Source organism: Pongo pygmaeus, chromosome 4 (assembly GCF_028885625.2).
Source record: "Pongo pygmaeus isolate AG05252 chromosome 4, NHGRI_mPonPyg2-v2.0_pri, whole genome shotgun sequence".
In the NCBI taxonomy this organism is placed as follows: domain Eukaryota; kingdom Metazoa; phylum Chordata; class Mammalia; order Primates; family Hominidae; genus Pongo; species Pongo pygmaeus.
In genome coordinates this window covers 4,870,548-4,894,556 of record NC_072377.2, presented here as the reverse complement: position 1 = coordinate 4,894,556, position 24,009 = coordinate 4,870,548, and positions in this window count along the sequence as shown.

Sequence of the window (24,009 nt, the reverse complement as noted above, 5' to 3'; positions counted from 1 at the left end):
GGCCTTGAGGAATCCCTGGATCCCCCAGGTTGTCAAGAGCACAGATTGAAAACCGCTGGCCGACAAAATTTGGGATGTGAGGTGGTTAAACTCAGCCACCTCTCTGAGCTGTGACAGACATCAATGGGCAACACCCAGCACCACGTGGCTTGGCGCTGGGGAGCCATTTCCATTTCAGATCCTAACGGAAAATGCCCCTGTTCTATTCAGAGGCCTGCACTTAGCCTTCCTCGTTCATTTGCAGGATAAATGATGAGAATCCTGCTTTGGCTGTTTCTCTGGATGTCGTCTCTGACGCCCACGTTGCCATGACTTATGGCCTTTTTTCATGCCTTATCTTAATGAATTGCTCTTCAGAGAATGATGTTTATTGCATTTTCTTATCACTCACCCTTGCTGACTTTGGGGACACTCCTCTCTCCTGGTTCTCCATGGACTTCGCTGTCTGTTTTGTCTCATTAAAGAATTCTCTTCCTCTGATCTCTCTCGGTAGACGGTGGTGATCCTAAGGGCTCCATCCTCGAGCCACTACACATCACTGCCATTCCCTAAGGGAAATATCTACCAGGGGAGCCCAGGCCCTCCTGAGGTCTCTTTTCTTGTAAAGTCACAACACACACATGCACACACACACACGCACAGAAGTGCATACACACACACACACACACACATATTCCATGCCATGGGCTCTCCCTGAAATATCAGAGGCATTCTTGGAACTTCCTGCTGGACTCTGTGCTTCAGGCTTGAAGGGGCTCTTGGCGGCAAGAGCTTATGCTCGCCTGGCTTCAGGTGATGAGCCTCCCTGTCCAGCACCCATCCTCACTTCTCTCTGCCTTCTCACACTTGCTGTGATTGGTGAGCTTGCACAGAAACAATAGACCACGTGGGGCTCCAGCTCTGCTAAGTCCTCCTTGGAGCTCCTATGTCTGCAGAGATTCTGGGTTCTCGTCTACTCTCTGGGCCATGCAAAGCAAGGGGAGATATTGATGAGCACACCTGAATCTACTTCTAAGCCCTGTCTTCTTGTAGAGCGCTTATCAATAATATCTCACACATTTCCAACTGACTGACACCTCCATTTATTTCTCAATGGATTCCAAGCTCAAGTAAGGAAGAGAGATTCCATTTATTGGGATCCTAAATCCTCAACAATTATTCAAACTCCAAATAATAAAGACCAGGCATGTCCTCCTTCTCTTCTCCCAAATCTGTCACTCTATCCACACTTACCTACTTCAGCAACCTGAGGTCAATCTCAACACCCTCTGCACTCACTCTCTTCACCTCTAATTGATCTCTAACTTCTATGCTTTTCCTAAGTATTTCTTTAAACTTCTCTCTTCCAATTTCAATTACTAGCACCCCAGTTTAGAGCCTACAAGATGACTCCAAATAGCTTCAGTCAACACAGGAACCTACTGGCTCATTTTATTGAAATGCCCAAGGGTTGAGCTCACTTCTCATTTGCGGGTTCCAAGGACCCCTGTGTCCGGCTCACCCTGCTGCTGTGGACAGGAGCTTGCACCCTTGGTGGCTGTAGAAGGCCTTCTTACAGTCCCCTCCCAGCTCCCCACCTTCTACCTTTTTCACTCCTGACCCTGGTCTTTCTTCCATGGTGGTGAACCTTCAGCAAACAGTAGTGTGCTCATCTGCCTCTCCATCCACTTCTGCTCACACAGCTTCTTTTTCTGGAATATGGCTTTTGTTTTCTTCCTCTGGCCAAGACTTCCCGTACTCAAAAACTCAATTTCTTTTCTCCATTAACTCTTTCTTTCTAGAAAACCAGATACCCACCTCTCTCATTACTTACTTTTTAAACCCAGTTCTTTGCATTTCAACCCCTCACGCTGAAGCACCTCATGCAGGACTGCCGGCCTCTGGGGGCTTTCTATAGAGAAGACCCCTCGGTAGCGTGCACAGAGCCTTGAACAGAGAGGGTGTCCTTCTGGTTGCTGTATCAGGCGCTATGTTTCCATGGTGCCTGGGGGGTGATATAGCCATCTTCAGCGAGGGCTGAACTGAACTGATGATGGACAGATTGCTCAAGTAAAAGAGAGAAAGGCATGGAGAAGGCAGCACACAGCAATATTCCCAGAGAAATCCAACAAGGAATTTGCAAAGTCTGCTAATTAGGGAAAAAAGAAGCCCTCTATCACAATCAATAAATATGTAAAGGTTGTACTGAAAGCGTTTGAGGAACTGAAAATGCATATGTGAAAAACTTCATTGGAAAAAAAAAAAAAGAGTGTGAATCAAAGAAACAAAACAATGTAACTCAGATATTGTGGAGAAGCACAATGTAGACCCAGAGAGGATGTGAATCTGGAAGACTGGCCCTCTAGCAGACACTGAGTGCACACCAGCCTACAGAGCCCCAAAGATTGGAATGCAGCGTGTGCCTTGGGGTTGTGTTACTTACGGCTGGGTTTGCTCCAGATTAAGTACATGCAGGTCTCACTGCAGAGTGTGGGTGCAGTTATTCTCAAGAGCATTGGCCTTTTCATAGATTGCCGGGTTAAAAAACCAAAACAAACAAACAACAGTTCAGAAATTGTTATCTGAAACACTTGGCTGGACCCCACGCACAGGAAGCTCAGGTGCTTAGGGGCTGGCACACCCCCGAAGAAACGCTGGCTCTGCCCTGTCTCTTCTTGTGATGCTCCCCGTGCCTCACGGTCACCTAAACCCTTCCTTTCCTCTGATTCTGTTGTACCCATTCACTTAAGGGTCCGAATTGTCTGTGATGTTTTGGAAAATATCGTTCCTTCTCCTGGCCGGGTTTCTGGCTTTGTTAGGCCAGTCATAAACAGTGCGGTCATAAGCAACATATCCACTGCAAACCTGCTTCTCCTCCCTGTTGTCTGCAAGCCCCAGTTAAATGTTAGGACCAATATTAATTCATTTTCAATATTGTTTTCTTAAATTACATTACTATTTCTTAAAAATAACCTTTGTCTCCCTTCTGTTGCTTACTCTTGGGTAAAAGGGTTAGTCATAAAACTTGCTCCTGTAATCCCTACTTTAAATGTCAATTAGAGCAATTTTTATTTGGGGCATCAAATTAAAGTGATTCGTGTATTTGTTTTCTCTTTTTCTCCCTGCATGCTCAGCACTTTGCCTCACCGCAGAGAAAGGTCCCTAGGAACACCGATGGCCATGCTTATTGTCATGAGGGTCGAGTTGGGCCATCATAGCCAGAGTGACCTGTGGGAACGCTGAGTTCCTCCTCCAGAAGGGGCGATGCAGGCAGCTAGTGTGAGCACAGAGCCTTCTGTGGATGCTGGAGGGAGCAGCCAGCCAGAGAACTGAGCTTTTCCAAGGAACCAGGGAGGGGAGGCAGCAGCTGTGACGGATCTGAAGTGGCCCTTGACACATGGGCTTATTAAATTAAAGTTATTGGCACAGTAACATGAGCGAGAATCATGCATTGAATGTGAATCCAGGATTCACATCCTGATTTATGCACGCATCCAGCCCTTCCTTTCCAAGGTGACACTTCTATTACCCGGCTGAACTCTACTCCCCTGTGATAATAACGGGGTACCCTTGGCTTGCACACTTGAGATGTGTCTTGTTTCCGGCACTGGATGCCTCAGGACATTGCTTTTCTTTGCTTGTGTCCCTGTTTGTTTTTTAAAATGTGCCAGAATGCAATCCCCTCACCTCCCTCAGTGTAGTAGTTAATATTTCATACCGATTCTGAAAAATTACTTCTACAGTTCTGTCAAAAGTGAGACGCTGAAGGTCTATGGACTTTATAGCGCAGGTAATCAAAGACCCCATGAAGATATTGGGAGGTCAGTGAACAATACCTTCAACCTACAGTGCCTGGAGTCAAACTTTTCAGATAAGTCTCTACCCTGTACCATTTCATGATGACAAACAAGGCCCAGCCACCCTATCCGTGGGACACTGGCAGGTTCTTGTCAATCAGGCTTCAGAACCATCTTTAAATGTTTTCCTGCCACCTAGGGTGATGCTACCTCTGAGCTTATATCCAGATGCTGCCCCTAACAGTGTGGACTGAAGAGAGACACTGCCAGAATCTGGATACAGACACGTCCACACTGTGGAGTGCTAAAGGGCACAACAGCAGGGCCCTGAGTTGCCTCCTGGTTGTCACATTCACGCACGTGTTGTCCTGTACCTCAAATGCCCTTCCAGCCTGGCCCTCCAGCCCTGTGTCTGTCTGGGGACCACCTCTTTTGGCTTCAACATCCATCTCAAAGGTCACCTCTTCTCTAAGCTTTGCTTCAGAAATCACTGTTTTCTCTGCCTGCCATTAGCGTGGGACTCCTCTCTCTTGCCTCATGTTTCCAAGTTGGCTACTTCCTCAAGGACTGTGAGTTTCTGCAGGACCTGGTGAGTAGAGCTTCCAATGGCCTCCTCCTCATTCCATTGGTGAGGGAGGAAGTCCTGCTCCAGGCTCATGAAGATGGCCTCCTCCTCATTCCATTGGTGAGGGAGGAAGTCCTGCTCCAGGCTCATGAAGATGGCCTCCTCCTCATCCCACTGGTGAGGGAGGAAGTCCTGCTCCAGGCTTATGAAGATGGCCTCCTCCTCATCCCACTGGTGAGGGAGGAAGTCCTGCTCCAGGCTCATGAAGATGGCCAAACACACACCAGCATGGGGCAGATGCAGCTGTCAGTGATATGTTAGTCACATCCACTCACATTCCCAGGATGGAAGACACCGTGCGTCATGTGGCCCCACAGAGTCACATTCAGGAACTGAGTATCCACCCAGGGGCTGGGGCAGGCTGGCTGTGTAGTAACAAGAGGGTGGGATGACCCTGGTTCCAGAAGGAAGATGCAATTGGCCTGTTTGCATCATTTCAGGGGTCAGTGATCAGCTGACATTGCACCCGATTCCTTGATTCCAAGCAACAGGATGGCTTGGCCAGGGGACGTCATCCATGGGAGCAGATTGGGGCAATATCTATGGTTATGCCATTCCAGACTCTCCTAACTTTACCAGCACATTAGTACCCCAGTAAGTGCCAGGGAAGGGCTGTTGATTAGTGTGGCTACCCTTGTAAGTGCCAGGGAAGGGCTGGTGGTTAGTGTGGCGACCCTTGTCACGCTACTTGCATGGCTAACATTCTACATAGGAAGTCTGTGAAGCTCAGAATTTTTGTAAAATTAGTTTTGCCCTCACTTGTCATGCTCCTTCAAATTATAGCAAAAAAGTTTAGGAAGATCTCATCTTTGGCATACTGAGGAATCTAAGATCAGTGAGAACTCCCTCTGGTGTGTGGCAGGCCAAGTATTTTAGAGTGGGATGGACATCCACATATCAACAGCTGGTTTTGTTTATCCTCTATTAGTTTTCTGGATAGTCCTGCATTTTCAAAGTAGCCACAAAAACTAAAACTAAAACTTCAACTAGTTCTAATCATCTATTAAACATGTCCTGGGGCATTTTCTGGCACAGCTGAGTGCCGAGTCCATCTGGAGGGGCAACACGGGGCAGGTATGTCTGGGGCTGCAGGGCTCAGCTGGCTCATGTCTATTTGGAGGCCATCCCTGGCTCTGTCACATTTTAGCTTTCAGACCTTGGACAGGGAACATAACTTGCCTCAGTGTCTCTACCTGTAAAATGGGAGTGATCATAATAAAACCTACTTCATAGAGTGACTCTGAGAATAAAATGTGAAAACACAAACAAAGCGTTTAACATAGGGCCTGCCTGTGCTAAGTCGGCAGCCACAGAGGCTGCTGTCTCTGTGTGTGTAGTGGGTGAATGGTGTACTCCAACAATTCATGTACACTGGGAACCTCGGAGCATTGCCTGACTTAGAAATAGGGTCTTTGCAGATGGAATTAAGGTAAGAATTGAGATGAGATTATACTGGATAAGGGTGGGCCTAAATCCAATGAGAGTGTCCTCATAAGAGACAGATTTGGACACAGAGAGACACAGGAAAAAATAGGAGAAGGCCAGGTCAGAAGGGAATGGAGGGATGCAGCCAGCTGCCGAATGCCTACAGGGATCAGAAGCCGGGAGAGGCAAGGCAATTTTCTCCTTAGGAGCCTTCAGAGGGAGCACGGCCCCATGGACACATTGATTTCAGAATTCTGCCCTCCAGCACTCCAGCCTTTCTGTTGCTTGAAGCTATCAATTTCATTTTAAGTTTTTAGGCAGTCCTGGGAACCTAGCAGAGCATAAGACAATATAAAGTACTTAGGGTGCAAAGCAAGGGCCGAGCACTCCCAGGAAAGGTGTTCTAGAAAGCAGCACTAGTCAGTGGTCATAACCCTTCATCCAATAAAGGTTTATTAAGTGCCTCCCCCATGCCAGGCACCACTGTGTTAACGAATAAAACCAGCTGATGTATTGGCCTCAAGAGCGCCCGGCCTTGCACCCAGTTGCCAAGCAGTTTGCACACCCCACTGATGCCGGAAGGGCATGGCCTGGAGGGTGGTCTGCTTCCTGGGCGAAGGTCCTGGTTTCTGGAGTCACCCCCGCAGGTGGGTGCTACATGAGTCGCAGCCCTTCTGAGCTCAGCCAGCACCTTGCGGGGGCACCCCTGGTGCAGCTGCCACGGTCCCCCACGTGCTGGGCTGAGTCCTTCCCCTTCCTGTCGCTCACTCCCTCTGCCCCAAAGAGGTGCTCCTGCACTGGCACTTGCAGGCCTCAGATAAGAAGAGGAGGATGTCCCTGTGGGCTCCTGCCAGAGCTGCTGTTCCCGTCGGGGTTGTTGCCTTCTGTTCATGAGCCATCTCCACCCGCAGACGGGGATGGGCTGATGGTCGGGGCAGCTGCACACCCCACCAATGTCAGCACAAAAATTACCAACAAGACTTCTAAAGGCTCCCATGATTCTCCAAATACTCGATGAAAAGGTGTAATTTTTTTTTTATTTCTTCCAAAAATCACAGCTTTCATTTTTGTTAAATGACAAGAAGTCTTCATTCTTTACATCTAATAAAAACAAATAATGCTAAGGAAGAATTTACACTGAAGCATATCAGAATGGGAGACCGGACATTGTGGACATTTCACAAACACCAGGACCGTGGGTTCATTGGACCTATGTTAGAGTTCTATCCCCTCGAAGTCTGCACTCCCCAGCCCTGTCCATAAAAGAGACCTCGACCTGGGAGGTGGACCAGGGCCTGTGTTTCTGGAGATTCCTGGCAACCCCACGTCTATTTTACAGCCATGGTCCTTGGCTACCCTCTTCTGGTCGGGTCTGGAACAGCTTGGCTGAGAGGCCCTGTTCCTGTCCCTCTGCACCGGGTGTTGGGGGTCTGAACGCCAGCCTCCAAGTTAGGGTGAACGACTGTCCTGGTCTACCTGGGACTGAGTTGGGGGCTTCCTGGGGTGCAGGACCTTCAGTACTAAAATCAGGCCAGTGTTGGACAGATGTAATTCATCCTTCTAGGATGAATAAATTCCTGCTAGGACTTCATGGGCCTACGTCAGAGGAGCAGGGGGCTTGGAAGTGAGCCTCAGTGTAGTGCATTGCTGTGTGGCTGCTGCTGGGGACTGTCGGTGCACAGTCGACTTTCCTCTCTGCTGTTATCCGCTATTAGAAAGTGTTAGCATCCATGTTTTGTTTGCTCTGGGCCAGGGCTTTATATTGGTTCTTCAGGTTAATTTGAAGGACTCCTATGAGCAGGTGCTGTCCATAACCTGGACCCAGCCCACTTGCTTGAGCTCTGCATTCTAGGAGGCCAGGCTGGTACAGTCCATCCTCCCGATGCAGTGTTTGCTCCCCAGGGAGCTCACCCTCCCAGCCGGCTCTGTCACCCTCAGGAGGGCCCCAGCTGCAGCCCACTCCTCAGCCCAGGCGACAATCTGTCGATGTGTCGGCCTCATGCAAGGTTACGCGTCCATCGAGGGCAGGACTGTGTGGCATCCTCATTACCTGACGCAGTGACCATCTCAGGGAGAAGCCCAACCTCCCAGCCCGGTCACCACCCAAAGCCAAGAGCAGGCCACCTCAGTTGCACCAACATCTTCTGTAATAGCAGAAGTTCAGCTGTGGCCCTGGCTCCCGCAGCCCCTTCTGATTTTAGAGGTGGAGCAGCTGCCAGCTGCGGGGGCCGGTTCCCTGTCAGTGACTTGGTCCTGGGAGGCCTGGAGACTCAAGCTTCCCCTGACTGCAAGGAAATCAGCCAGAGGCCCTCTCTCCCCGCCTGGTCTCCCAAGGACCCTGCCTGAGACTGCTGCGAGGGTGGCTTAGGCGGAGACACACCTGGGGTGTGATAAACTGTGACTCCTCAGGGCCCCATCATGCCCAGGGCCAACCGGACCACTTCCCTTCAGAGTACAGAGGCTGAGCACCGCCACTTCCATCTGCTGTTTGCATGGGGCCACCTCTACTGCCAGTCATCATCCCCAGCCCATCACGAAATAAACAGGGCTGATTCTTGACCCTTTCTTTCAACCCTTGCCAAAAAAGGAAAAAAGAAGTTCACTTAATAATCATATTGAAACATGAGATGAGATAAACCACTTTTCCAGCAATTCAAATTTTCAGTCAGTCGAAACGTGCGTGGTGCAGCACCTAGTTTATGTTTCACAGGCAACCCGTTGCCTTTGGTTTGGAATCAATTGAGAGCTGACAGTTAAAACAAAAACAGGACTCCTCATGGCAGGCCAAGTTCCAGGGGTGGGAACCCCAGCACTTCCCCGGGAGAAGTAGGAGTTGGGGGAAAGGAAAATCACAGGAGGTCATTCTCTACTGAGTGGATTGGAGACCAGGAGGGGGATTAACCTTTTCATCTGCTCGCCCAGTTGGCTGTGTGTATGCTTTTGAGGGTGAAAGCAAATGAAAGTCTACAGTTCTCCTGTTATCAGGTCTTTGTGACAAGGAGCTCGGGGAAGCCCCGGGCTGAGAAAGGTTGGGTGGATGTTTCATTGCATAGAGCGAGGTACCAGGAATGAAGCCAAAGGCTTTGTGAGTCGCCAGTTCTGATCCCCCATAGAGGACAGAAACCTCTTTAGCCAAGAATTCTTCATCTTGATGCTATAACAACCCGAAAGAAGCGTTTCCTGGGCAGATTAATAGCATCAACAATTGCAACAAGGCAGGGTGGGGGAGGGTTTCTGGTCATTTCTTCTAAAGTAAGACAATAATTTCAAAGCTTCTTTTTCAAACAGAACCTTTTTTATTAAAAAAGAAAAAGAGCCAGCAAATATTTACAAGTGTGAAGTTAAAAATTAAAAAAAAAAAAAGTACCCATCCCTGAATGTGAACCGCTGACCTTAGGTAAACAGGTCAAGGCTGTGGGCAGTTGCTGGGAGACTGGCCTCAGGCATCAGTCTCTGCCAGCTCCTCACAGCAGGGCACCCTGGAACCTGCACATGCACAGATATTCTAAAACAGAGCAAGAAAAAAAGAACAAAAATTTAAGTCAGTTAATACAAACAGCAAACACAGCAAACTTCGACTAAGGGGATATGGGAACCAATATTTATAAAAATGACTGGCTCCCAGGAAACGGCAGTTTCTAAAGGCCTACAGTTTTCCCATTCAAGTCCTAAATAAAATTGCAGACAAATTGTCAAAGTTACTTTTTATGGCAAGTAAAATAATTTTTAAAAAGCACAAGTTACAAAGGGACGCTATGCACAAATGCATCTTGAATTGTTGCACGTGTGGTCCAGCATGCGAATATAGATACCTCTAAGTGTATAACGTATGCATCCCATAATAGAAAACTGAGATGTGCCATGTACACTAACTTGGCACATAACGGAAGTTTATTTTTCTTTCAAGGCGATGAAGTTTAAGCATTTTTATTATGTAAGGAAATCATTATGTAAATGCCTTTCATATCCTTCCCAGTTTCTTTAAATGCTGCATGGCAAGCCTCATTTCATGCCATTTGAAAATTCGAAGTTGTGATCCTGGACCCATGAGTGTCTCCTGCACTGTGGTGGTGGGAAGGATGCCCAGGGGTGTAAGCTAAGCTGGGGGCTTTGCTGCCCACTGGAATTGCAGCATGCCACTGGCCTCTCCGTCACGATCCTCCCACTGAGTGGCAGAGAAGTGCCTGGGTGCTGGATTCAGCGACTGATGTGGGTTTGAATCCCAGTAAAGTCATTATTAATTCCTGTTCCACAGAGCCCTGGAGTGCTGGACAGTGATGCGGCGGGGGTGCTGGCACCTTGTCGTTAATGCCAAGGCTGACTTTGGTAAGAAGCTGCCTCTGTGCCAGCCTAACTCATGACTGTCATCTGTCCCCTCCACAAGTTCATGAGGTCCTCCTGACAGGGAGGCTGAGCCACAGGGAGCTTCAGTCACTTCTCCCAGGTCACTCAGATGACTAACGACAGAGCTGGCGGCCTGACTTCCACCCCTGGCCTTAGGGACACACTGCACTGCCTCTCACTTAATCTTAGCTGTCAGTACGATGATCCGATGATCCTCTGTGACTGGGACAGGCTTGTTACCTTTATCAGCATCACATTTTCCCTTCTGAAGGGAAGGTAGCTCTTTTCCTCTGCAGAGGTGCTTCTGGGCTGAACTCGGGTGACAGTGAAGTGTCTCCTGCTGCCCTCGGGATAGGCCTTCATGCATTCCAATGGCTCCATTTTTTTTTTTTTTTTTTTTGACTAAACTCTCAGCAGCTCAGATCGCCACTTCCTGATGTCTTCCACAGCTCCCGCTGTCCTGGGAGCCTCTTCATTTACACCTCGTGTCCGATTGAGGGTCAGATGCTGAGTAATCTCGAGAAAGGTCTGGAGCTTGCAGGGATGAGGACGGGGCCTAGAGGCTGACTCTGCTCTCACAGCTGGGGTGGGTGGGAGGCTGGATGCTCAATGCTCAATGATCTGGGAGCCCTGAGCAACCTCAGAGTAGCTCACAGGGAGGTCCAGTATAGTTGCTTTCCTTGCTGACAGAGCCCTCAATTCTTCTTGCAGCTTCTCTCTCACGTGAGCCCTGGCCGAAAAGATATCTCACATGGAAAAGCCTGCACTGAGCACCTGATACCTGACAGGTCTTCTGCTTGGTGCTGAAGGGGCAGAGTCAGGTACGAGGTGGCTGGTGGCCAGTCCACGGGGGAGTGCTGTCTCCTGGGAGCTGGACAGTGGCAGGTCACTTCAGTACATGGAGGCACGTGAGCGATTGGCTCAGATACTGGGGACTGGGGCCATGGCTCCCAGCTGAGCCCCATCCATGGCGGCTTGGAACTGTCATCTGCTCCTCCATCTACCCCTGAATGTGAGAAAGCGAGAATTACGGGAATCTGGGGTTTGGACCATTATCCTTCCCTTTCAATATGATGGACAGGACAGTAGAATTAGGGAAGAATCATGTAATTTACTTAAAGTTTCCCTGATCTTTGATATAGTTTGGATGTGTGTTCCCTGCCCAAACCTCATGTTGAAACATAATCCCCAGTGTTGGAGGTAGGGCCTGGTGGAAGGTGATTGGATCATGTGGGTGGATTTCTCATGAATGGTTGAGCACCAAGCCTTTGGTGCTGTCCTGGCGAGAGCAAGTTCTCACAAGGTCTAGTTGATCAAAGCGTGTGGCGCCTTGCTCTGTCTCTCTTCCTCCTGCTTTTGCCACAGGACATGCAAGCTCCCTCTTCACCTTCCGCCGTGACTGTGGCTTCCTGAGGCTTCCCCAGAAGCAGAAGCCAGTGCTGTGTTTCCTGTCCAGCCTGCAGAACAGAACCATGAGCCAATTAAACCTTTTTTTAAAAAAATTACCCAGTCTCAAGTATTTCTTTATAGGGATGTGAGAATGGACGAAGCTCTCCTTTCAGAGACATTGAGAATTATGGTAGCAGAAGCCCAGGAGAAACCGCTTGTCCTAACATGTGGGGATGCTGTTGCTGGAGACACACCCACCCTTGTCTGTGGTGTGGCTGAGGATTGAAGCCAGCACACACCCTGGTTACGCCACGTCAAATAGGAGACCCAGACACCCTCATCATAGAGGATAAGCTTGTTGATCAAATAGCAAAATGTCATGGGATGGCTTTAATAACTGTTGCTGGTCTTTGGGCAGTTCTCCCATGGAGAGATGCGGTCAATTTCCTCTCCCCTTGAATCTGGGTGGGCTTGTGTTTCCTTCCAAGAGAGTGAGGTAGAAGTGATGCCAGGTGACTTCTGAGATGAGATCATTAGAGGGATTCTCCTCCTGCTTGCTCTCAGGACACTCACAGGACCCCAGAGAAGCCCATGCCACATGGACAGGCCAGGACTTTGAAAGCCCAGTTGAGCTCAGCACCTACGTCTGGCCGTCCCGGTACCAGATGCATGGGAGAAAGAGTGTGTGGAAGACCCAGCCACGTGCAACTTCCTAGCTGAGGCCTCAGACGTTGGGATCAGAGATAAGCCAGCCTCTCCGCCTTGCAACTTCCTGGCTGGTGGAATCCAAGAGCATAATGATGTGGTGGGTCTTTAATGGTGCACATGTGTAGAAGCTCCTTATGTAATGATCAGTGATCAATAACCGGAACAGGACAGGATATTCCATCACACAGCAGTGCCCAGGTGCTGCACAGAGTATGGTTGGGACTTACTACATTTGAACCAGACTTTAGGATACCTGGAAGCTCAAGTCAGCAATCTTTAGGATTCTTGCAAACACGTGAAGAATAATATCTGGGTAAAAAGGACACAATATGACATTGAATAATCTTATTAATGACATGCTCACAGAGCCCTCTCCCTGCATCTCTACCCAAACAAAGGAAGTCACACTGACAGGATCGGAGGGAGAGCCCAGGGCACCACCTAGTAGAGTTGCTGTCAGGAGCATGTGCAGGGTGCCAAGTGATGGGTCCAGGAAGGCGCACTGGGCTCGGCCACCAGGGTCGCTTTCCCAGGATGTCGCAAGAACAGGGCAATGGGGACCCGCAACGTGGAGTGCAGGAGGACACAGAGTGGGATGCTTGTCTGCAGAAGTGCTGTTTCCCTTATCCCATCCGCAAGGTGAGGAGAGAAGAAGGAAGATCACTCTTGCATATTTATATTTATTTTTGTTTCACAGGAACTTACAGAGGCCAGACGCAGGGGCTCATACCTGTAATCCCACCCCTTTGGGAGGCTAAAGCTGAAGGATCACTTGAGGCTGGGAGTTCGAGACCAGCCTGGGTCATATAGGGAGACACAATCTCTACAAAAAAGTTTTTAAAAGAAGCCAAACATAGTGGCTCAGACCTGTGGTTTCAGCTCCTAGGAACACTGAGGTAGGAGAATCCCTTGAGCCTGGGAGTTTGAGGCTACTGTGATTATGCTGCTGCATTCCAGCCTGGGCAACAGAGCAAGACTGTTTAAAACCAAACAAAACCAAAAATCCAGGAACTTATGGAGTGCTCACTCTTTGTCTTCAGATGCTGATTTAATTTTCTCAACAATCCCAAAGCAGAAGGCTTCTTGATCTACAGACAGCCCCTGCTTTTCTGGACTCAAATGTGTTTCACCTTTCACACCAGAGATTTGGGCTTAGTTAGCACTTTGCCAAATTAACTCATCTAGAAGAGCAGTAAGCCAAAAATGACTCTGCTTTTCAGTAGAAATACACCTGCAACTTTAAAGCTTGCATTTGTGAATTGTTCTTCTCCCTGTGACATGGTAATGATTGTTTATAGCTGCATTCCCCACGTGACTATGTGAATTAGATGCACAGCCTAGAAACTTCACACTTCAATCCTGGGGCATAGTTAGAGCAAGGGTGCTTCAGGGTTAGGACTGACACCCTGCTGTGTAGGTAAAACTTGCTGAATACTGAATAAGGTCCCGTTCTCATCTCTACAGATGATTTACACAGTGGCTCAGAGAGAAATACGGCCTCCTGGGCCTTCCTGCACATGTGAGATGCAAATCCCGCCTTTTATTAGTAGTGTGCATAGACTTCTTTATTGTCAGTTATATACATTCTCATTCAAGTTCAACTTCAGTGCAGTTCTCCAGGTTGAGGGACCGGGCTCATGAGGCTGTGACCTTGGTAGGTCCATGCGTCTTCTGGAGCAGTAGACAATGGGGTTGGAGAGCAATGACAACTTCAAGAGGGCAGCAGGGCAGCAGGGAGACTGCATGCCTTCTACCCCATCCCAAACTCACTTTAATAGTACGCCAGATAAAGGGGGCTTTTATAGTTATATTTCCACAGAAGCACCGGGGACATTTGTTTCCATATTGTCATCGTCTTAATTCCTCAACTCTCAAGACCCCTTTTCTAAAGATCCTCATGAACACTGATATTTATACTCTAACAAATACAGGAAATTTTTTAGTATGACTCTACAAACTTCATATGTAATTCATTTTAGGGAATTTTACACATTTATTTTCTATTTCTCAAATTCGTAAACATTTATTTTATGTTTATATTCTTTCTTTCCTTAATAATAGCCACAGTGCGAAGTGCTCTTAAGGATACATATCTTGTCTTTAGAAAGGCAACTACCCAGTGGGAAAGTCAGTGCAGACGAGCGAATGTTTATAAAGAAGTATATTTCTGAAGAGGTAGCTGACAATTAAAGCATGTTTATTTTAGAACACTATACTATACACTCTAAGAAATGCATCTGATAAACTGATTTCCCTGACAGAATAGTGACAGGAATTATTATCATGGACAAATCATGATCTGGATTCAAAATCATATCTCAGGGAGAAATGTGGAAGGCACCACGTCCGGTAATTCCAGTTCTTCCCCTTTCTGCCGGACACGACTTCAAATGCTTGAGGACTGCCAATACCTCCCTAGACTCACCTCCAGGTTTGAGTGTGGTGTACACATAGATGTGGTTGCTGGCCATGACCTTAATTTTTTGCTAGGAATCCTCAGACAGGTGTGATGAGAGGCCTGGAGGATTCCAGCATCACAGCTGGTAAGGTCACAAGGACACCTGCTCAGTCTGTGAGATGGAGTGGAGGGAACCTTGCTAGTGACAAAGAATGGCCCCAGATAGAGTCTTAGGGTAGAATCCACTGGAGATACTGTGAGGTGAGGCAAGCTCAGACTCCTCGGGATTATCTTCTTAAAACAAGAGTAAGGAGACAGCACAAGAGCGACTCCAAGAGCCCCAGAGGCAGTGGGCTATGGGAGCTCGGCAGGCACAAGCATCATTGTGAGATGCCTGTCCACACCCAGCACAGGCCACTTCTCCATGTCCAAGAAAGGCACGTGTCTTAGTCTGTTCATGCTGCTCCAGTGAAATACCGTAGACTGAGTAATTTATAAAAAACAGAAATTTAGGCTGGGTGCGGTGGCTCACGCTTGTAATCCTAGCACTTTGGGAGGCCGAGGTGGGCGGATCATGAGGTCAGGAGATCGAGACCATCCTGGCTAACATGGTGAAACCCCGTCTGTACTAAAAATACAAAAAAAATTAGCCGGGCATGGTGGCTGGTGCCTGTGGTCCCAGCTACTCAGCCTCTACTCAGGAGGCGCTGAGGCAGGAGAATGGCGTGAACCCGGGAGGCAGAGCTTGCAGTGAGCCGAGATTGCGCCACTGCACTCCAGCCTGGGTGACAGAGCCAGATTCTGTCTCAAAAAACAAACAAACAAACAAACCCAGAAATTTATTCCTTACAGTTCTGGAGACTTAGAAGTCCAAGACTAAAGTGTCTGCAGGTTTGGTGTCTGGTGAGGCCCAGTCTCTTCTTCCAAGATGGCACCTTGTTTCTGTGTCCTCTAGAGGGGACCAATGTTGCATCCTCACCTGACAGAAGGGACAGAGACTGAAAGGCCTAGCTAGTTCTCGCCAACTTTTTCTAAAGCGTTAATCCTTTCACCAGGGTGGAGCCCTCATGATTTAAACACTTCCCAGAAAATTCCATCTCTTAATACTCCCATAGTGGGGAATAAGGTTCAACACATCTGATGGTTAATACTGAGTGTCAACTTGGATTGAAGGATGCCAAGTATTGATCCTGGGTGTGTCTGTGAGGGTGTTGCCAAAGGAGATTAACATTTGAGTTAGTGGACTGGGATAGGCAGACCCACCCTTAATCTGGGTGGGCACCATCTAATCAGCTGCCAGTGTGGCTAGAATATAATGCACACAGAAAAATGTGAAAAGGCTAGACAGGCCTAGCCAACCTGCCTACATCTTCCTCCTGTGCTAGATGCCTCCTGCCCTCGAACATCGGACTCCAAGTTCTTCAGTTTTGGAACTTGGACTGGCTCTCCTTTCTCCTCAGCCTGCAGACGACCTATTGTGGGACCTTGTGATCATGTGAGTTAATACTTAATAAACTCCACTTTGTATATATGCATCCTCTTAGTTCTGTCCCTCTAGAACACCCTGACTAATACAACACATGAATTCTGGGGAACACAGTCAGACCACAGCAGCATGGGAGGACTGGGCCAGAGGGCAGGGGAGGCTGGGCCTGGCAGTTGGGCAAAGTGGGAGGAACCAAGGAGGTAACTGGACCCTCAAACACAGGTGTTGGGTGTGAGAACGTGACTCCTGATTTGAGGGCTACAGGGGGCAGGAAACAAAAAGTCAAGAGGTGAAAGCTCGGAGATGGGGCTAGTTCTGTTTGGTTTTTGACAACATCAGCTACGTGTGTGTGTGTGTGTGTGTGTGTGTGTGACTCTGTGTGTGACTGAATGTGTGATTGTGTGTCACTGTGTGACTGTTTGTATGATTGTGAGTGTCACAATGTGTGTGATTTCCCGTGACTGTGTGTGTGTCCGTGGCTGTGACTGTGAGTGACTGTGTCTCTGTGTGACTCTGCGGGTGATTGTAAGTGTGACTCTGTGACTGCCACTGTGGCTGTGTTTGTCACTGTGAGTGTGTGCTTGTATGTGACTGTGAACGGGACTCTGTATGTATGACTGTGTGTGGTTGTGTGATTGTATGGCTGGGTGTGATTGTGAGTGTGACAGTGTGCATGACAGTGTGTGTGATTGTGTGACTCTGCGTTTGTCACTGTGTGATTCTGTGTGTATGACTGTGTGTGACCATGTGTTACTGTGACTGTGTATATGTCTGTGGCTGTGATTCTGTGTGTGTGTGTGTGTGTGTGTCTAAGCGAGGTGTTTTGCAGCCACAGGTGCACTACACCCGTGGGCTCTGTGGCACAGGACAGGTTGGGGTGGAAAGGGCTTGGGGAAGCCAGCTTTGCGTCACTTCTCTGGGCTGAGGTTTAAATTCCCCTTTGCCAGATGGAGTTGAGGAGACGGAGGATGATGTGCTGCTAGTCAGATTACCTGCACCCCGAGGCAAGCTTGAGCCAGCCCTCATGTCCTGAGCTTGGTGGGGTCCCCTCTCAGCCAGGCCTGGGGATGCCTGCCGCATCTGCCTAGAACTTTGTTGTGCCTGTGAGAGACTTTGAGCTACACAGCCCAGTTCTGGAGCATTGTGGTTTTGAGCTGCTGGGTTTGAAGTTGTGAGCTACACAGACATGCACCCCAGCAGTGTCTCACGTCTAGAACCCGCACAGTACATCGTGCTTCACTCTTCGAGTGTCTTAATTTTATAAAGAGTTTTGTAAAGAGTTTCCACTTTCTTGCCTTTTCTTTTAAGCATCCTTATTCTTTCTCAATTATTGGAGTTTCTCCAAAATTATCTGCAAAGACTTCTAATTGTTCCTATGGAGAGGACTGCCAGAGCTCCTCAGTCCTTCATGCACAGGAGTTTGTTGAGGACTGATGGTGCTTTGTTCTACTTGGTATGATGACACTAAAATAAATTGAAGACAGAGCTGCTTCTGTCGAGAATCAAGATTTAGCTTGTTAAAAGAAAAACTTCAGCTGAATTAAGTTTAAAGGAGTTTAATTGTGCAATGAACTACTTGTGAATTGGCCAGCCCCCAGAATCACAGCAGATTCAGAGACTCCAGGGATGCCTTGTTGTCAGAACACATTTATAGACAAAAAAAATAAAATGACATGCAGAAAGTGAGGTACAGAAAGTGAGGTACAGAAATGAGCTACAGAAACAGCTGGATTGGTTACAGGTTGTCATTTCCCTTATTTGAACACAGTTTGAATACTCAGAAGCATATGAGTGGTTGAAGTACGGCTGCTGGGATTGGCCAAGACTCAGCGATTGTTACAGGCACATACTCCTAAATTCTGTTTTCAATCTTGTCTACCTATTAAGTTAGGTTGCAGTTCATCCAAAGGACTCAGGTATAGAAATACGGAGTTCTTCTCTGGCCATATGCAGTTTGCTTTAACAAACTGAAAAAAGCAACTGTGCATTTCTTAAATATCAGGACATCAATGGGTACAAAATTTCAGTTCTACAAGATGGATACGTTCTAGAGGTCTGGTGTGCCAACAGTTAACACTGTTGTAGTGGACACTTCACAACCTGTTAAGAGGGGCGATGTCATGGTAGGTGTTCTTACCACAACAGAATTTTTACAAAAGCATTACAAAGTAACATTTAAGAAAAGTTCGCTGTGTGGGACTTCAGGACTAGCCTTGGACTTTCATTAAACATTGATTTCCTGAGTACTTACTACATGTCCAACTGTGCTGAGCAGGAGTGAACGTCTCAGGGTGAGGCTGGCAGTCCCATGGAACAAGTGCGGCCCCCAAGGCGGCAGCAGCCCTGGAGCCGGTTAGACCTGCAGAACCTCAGGCCTCGCCCCTGCCTGGGAACTCAGAATCTGCAGAGGACACGCATGCACGTTAGAGTTTGGGAAGCTTTGAGCCTAGTAACCACTTCCTGGGTGACATTGGGAGGCACTTCTTTTAGGATTTCAGCTTTCCCGTTGTAAACTGGAAGTAGAATAAGAGAATCTCAGACTCCTACCTTTAAATGAGTCCCTAATGGAACTTGACACTAGGGAGTGGCTGAAGCATTTGGGAGGAAAGGAGGAGTTCCCCAGCCATGACTGCTAGGTGCTGCGGCCCACTGCCCCGTTCACACTCACACAGCACAGTAGGCACATGTCCCCTTGGCTGGGGAACACCTGGGTACAAAGTCCCAGATGGCTCACACTTGCTGTATGGAGATGATAACCAAATCCTCCTGGTTCACATTTCCAGGCTCAAATCAGGAAAACCCACCTGTCTCCAGGCTAAATCTCTAGTCAACTGACTTCCAAACATGGGTGAAGGATTCCGTTCCCCATCAGAAGCAAGCTGAGCTCAGCCTAATTGGATGACTCCTGAACATACGGCCGTGGGGCTGGGTGGTGGGGCCAGGCCTTTGGAGCCTCCCGGGTGCTGCAGCCTATGGGGAGGCAGCGTCATTTGGGCCCTGTATCTTGTGGCCAGGGGGGCTCCCTGGCCTGTGCTGGTTTCTGTCTTCCTTATCTCTTCTCCCTCTTTGGCTTCTCTAAGGGGTCCCCTGTCACTGCTTCTTTATGACGGAGCCCCCTCTTCCTCAGCTTCCCTTCCCTCCTGTGAAAGCTTCTCCACCCTCTTCTTGGCTAGCAGCAAAAGTGAGAGATGAGTAGCAAGACACGGCTGGGACCCTACAGCTTCATTCCAGGCTTTGGGAATTCTGTTCAAAATTTGCGAAATTCATGAGTTGTTTTAGATGAAAAATCAAGCTAACTAAAACTTTAAAAATTAGAAATTTATCATCAGATCTGTTCCATTTGGACATTAATTTTTTTTTTTAAAGAAAAGCTCTTTAATTCCATTTTCACTTAAGAAAAATTCAGAATTGCCTTCTCTGCTGTATTGTCGCCTTTTGCCCTCATTGGTCTCTTCTCATTTCTCTCCTATGCCAGGACACTCACGATTTGGAAATGCAAATCTACTGAATTTTGCCGAAGGATTGAAACACATTGTCCACATGATATTCTTTTCAAAATGTCGCTGCATTTGAACCATCACCCTCCCCACCTATGAATACACAGTTAAACTCACATGTAGTTGTTTTGCTGATTGGAAGAACTATTTGAGAGTAAATCACAGGTGTCATAATCTTTCACTCCTGTGATCTTTAGCATGTATCTCACAAAAAAGAGTATTCTCTCAAATTACCTAAGTTTCTTTATTAGTCTCAGAAAATTTAACATCAATACAAACTAATATCTAATACACAATCTATATTCAAGCTTTTCCAATATGCCAGTGGCATCTTTATGGTAATTTTTTTCACACATTGCATTTAGTTGCCATGTTCTTTAGTCTCCTTTATTCTGTAATGTTCTCTAGCCATTGTTTATCTTTCACCATATTGGTGCTTTTGAAGAGTGCCACCATTTGCAGACTATTTTTCAATTTGAGTTTATCTGCATCATATAATTCTTTTAAAAGCCAATTCCTATTAAGCATTTCATATAGAATTAAATTTATGGTATAGTATTTGTAGCTGGCATCTCTTGGTACCCAGAAGTACATGTATCAGTTAGTTCTCACACTGCTATAAAAAGCTGCATGAGACTGTGTAATTTATAAAGAAAAGAGGGTTAATTGACTCATGGTTCCACATGGCTGGGGAGGCCTCAGAAAACTTACAATTATGGCAGAAGTTTAAGGGGAAGCAAAGACCTCGTTCACGTGGCGGCAAGAAAGAGAGAGCGAGGAAGAGCAGAGAAAACTGCCTTATAAAGCCATCACATCTCCTGCGAAGTCACTCACTATCACAAGAACAACATGGGGGGACACCACCCCCATGATTCAATCACCTCCCACCTGGTCCCGCCCTTGACAGGTGGGGATTATGGAGATTACAATTCAGGATAAGATTTGGCTGGGGACACAGAGCCAAACCATATCAGTGCCTTTATGTTTAAACCTGGTCCTCTCCGTGCAGGTCCTGTGCTTTGTTCAGCATCCTTTGGTGTCTGTCCTCTCCAGAGAGGGAGATGGGTGCTGCTATTGAAGGCCAGGACACCAGTGCTAACAATCTAGGTGGGGACAAGTCACAGTGGGCTTCCTCCCTGACCCCACTGCAGTGAAGAAGAAGCTGTGGGCCAGACAGTGTCCACTGCAGGAAGATGCAGCCTGGCCCACAGGGAGCTTTGGCAGAGACAGTCCCTGGCATCCTGACCTCCGTGGTCCCGAGGGCTTTCATGGAGTAGCTGACTTTGCACATGAGTTTGTGAGTCCTCCACTGCTTCAATGTTCAGCCACTAAATGAAGCTTCAGATGGAGACCCCAAGGCACAAAGGCACACATAGCTTACCCGCACATGGCTTCTCTTTTGCCAGACGCTGTATTGTTCACGCTGGTGTGCCCGTTGGTTACTCTAGGTGGGTCGGAGATGTTTCCACATGAACTCACTCCCAGGAAGAGTGGCACAAGGAAGGCAAGCCTTAGACCCAGTCCTGCCAAGCACACACCCATTTCTTGGGAAGGAGGCACAGCACTTCCCTGCATCTGTCCTGAAGCTCAGGAGAAGCCCCATCCTATGTGTCCAGAAAGTCTGTCTAGTACTTAACAGTACAGGGCTGGCACAAAATGCCCTGATGCAGAATGCAGGGCCCTCCAAGCAACCGGGGAGACCCAGGGCCATGAGGGTTTCAGAGCCCGAATGCAGCGTCGGAGACATTAAGTGCACAGATTGCTGGGTTCTCATGCCTCATGTGAGTTAGTGGGCTCTGGAAGTCTAGACCAGTCCTGAAATTATGTTAGATAACTCAGCAGTAAATAACAAGGAGTTAAATTGCATCGTCCTAGCTGTCAGGAGAGAGGCGGTCAGTGAAGGCTGAGGATTTGGGGAAAGCCGCTTCTTCTCAGACCTGCGTCTCCTCCAGGGTGCTGACCCTGCAGGCTGTATTCTGACCCACTCCTGCTGTGGCGCTCAGCAGCCTCGCTCTTCCTGCTTTTCTCTTGTTCTGCCTTTCTGTGCTTCATCCCCTGGTCGGGGATTTGTGGAAGCACCTTTCTAGAACCACAGAACAATGGTTCTTTGTTCTTTCTAGAACAAAGGTTCTAGAAATGGTTATGTGTTCTTCCTAGAACACAGATCTTTCTAGAACAATGGTGCTCACAGGGCTGGAGTTCTGAGCCCTACACGAGGCCATTTTGCCCAGCACCTATGAATTTGCACTGGGAAAACCAACTACGCATCTATGGATGTGACCTTGTACATCCTGGTCCAAAAAAGATGATTAAAAAGGTTTTTTGTTTTTTTTCCCCAATAAAATCTTATTAGGGAATATACATAAATCTAATTAGAGAATAAAAGAGAATAAAATCTAATTAGGGGATAAAAGAGAATAAAATCTAATTAGGAGATAAAAGAGAATAACCCATTTGGAGATTTTTAAAAAGTATTGATAAAAGAGAAACTTCAGCCAAATTAAATTTAAAGGAGTTTAAGTGAGTAACGAACAATTCATGAATCAGGCAGCCTTTTGAGTCAGGGTCGGCTCAGAGACTGCAGTGCAGCCGCGTGGTGGAAGAAGATTTATGGACAGAAAAAGGAAGCGAGGTATAGCAACAGCTAGATTGGTTACAGCTTGGTGTTGGCCTTATTAGAACAAGGTTCAAAGAGTTGGCTACATTTGATTGGCCAAACTCAGTGTATGGGCTACGGTCTGTTTACACAGTTATAGTTTATAATGTACCAAAAAACCTTTAGGAGAAATTGAAAATATGTAAGAAGGCAGCTTTAAGCTAAACTTGATTGGACAGTAGTGAGAAGAAAATTATCAGAAGTAAAAATTGACATCCTGGCCAATGAGAGTGAAACTCCATCTCAAAAAAAAAATTGCCCAACATTTTTTTTTTTAAAGATATTAAACTGGTTTGGATAAAACTCTTGTCAACACTGGCTGTTCCGCCCCCTCTCCTCCCGCCATCTGAATAAGGTCTTGACTAAATTCCCTGTCTGCTTTTCACCTTTATTACAGAGGCTGGGAAGTGGTCTTTTCATTTGGTACATTTTTTGGACCACAAAGTCTTTCTCAGCTCATCAGTGCCCCCTGGTGGTATGCAGGGCGAGGGGACAATAACGAGTCCCATTGTTCACCGGCTGGTGACCGAAGGACATTTTCTCAGAAGCCCTGCACCTCCTCCCCTGTGACTCAGGTACACCTTCAATATTTTCTTGATGACAATATTTATTGATAGATTGTACTAAGTTAACAGCATCAAGCTCAAAAGGGGAACAGTTAAAAACCAAAGCCATTTCCCCACCCTCCTAGGGTCCCTTTATTGAGGCCCTAATATGTGTTACAGACTTTATTGGATTTACTTTTCTGATTTTTATTACATTATATTTTCAATTGTGTGGAATGGACTACATAAGATGCAAATTGTATTTGTATCTATTGAAAGCAGGCACTGTGAATAAAAGGTGCTTCCAGGAATTCCCGGCAGGAGAGGGAGTACAGAACGGGAGAGCCAGGGCAAAGCAGGAGGAGCGCAGCCCCGACAGGAACAGGTCAGCATGCAGTCTGGATCAATAGGGAAACACCACATCTCTTCGTGTGCACAGGCTTCTAAACTTCGTGGGACTGTTTTCAGCATCACATGAGACCCTGAGTAAAAGGCTCACTGAGCCTGGGATATCGTGAACGCTGCACGCATGCTTGTTATTATTCACTTAGCAATGCCCTGGTCTTCCTGTTCCCTAACACTTCCGCAGTGGCATGGAAAGGAGAGCATAGGAAGCCTCTTTCCAACCGGCTGGGGGTTCCGTTGTGGCCTCCACCACCCTAGGGCCAGGCTCCCAGTGTTCCAGCTTTTTGATGTCCCGGCTATTTCAATTATACCCACTCATGCAGGGAGTCCCATAAGTACCCAGGTACATTAATTTTCTTCAAAGTGCATCTGCAATGCATGGTTGGCTGACACGCTGACAGCCCCATCGCCAGCCAGGAGTCGTGGCAGAAGCAGCCCCACAGTCAGACCCCTGAGGTTGCTTGGACCCCACAGTCAGATCCCTGAGGCTGGGAGTTGCTTGGACGCTCACTACTGCTTCACCATGAGATTCTTCCCTGGAACAACTAGTGTGTGTTCTTGCCTGAACTCGGGTCCATTAGACGTTGACTTCACATTGATCTAAGAAGTTAAAGGAAAAGGGTCTCTGGCTGACGGGGGCGGGAGGGGGTGGGGTGGTGGGAACCGGCCATGCCGGGAAAGGTGCAGCAGGCGCACACAGTTGACTGAAGAGGACAGCTGAGACTTATACGGAGGATTCCACCTACGCCTCCAGC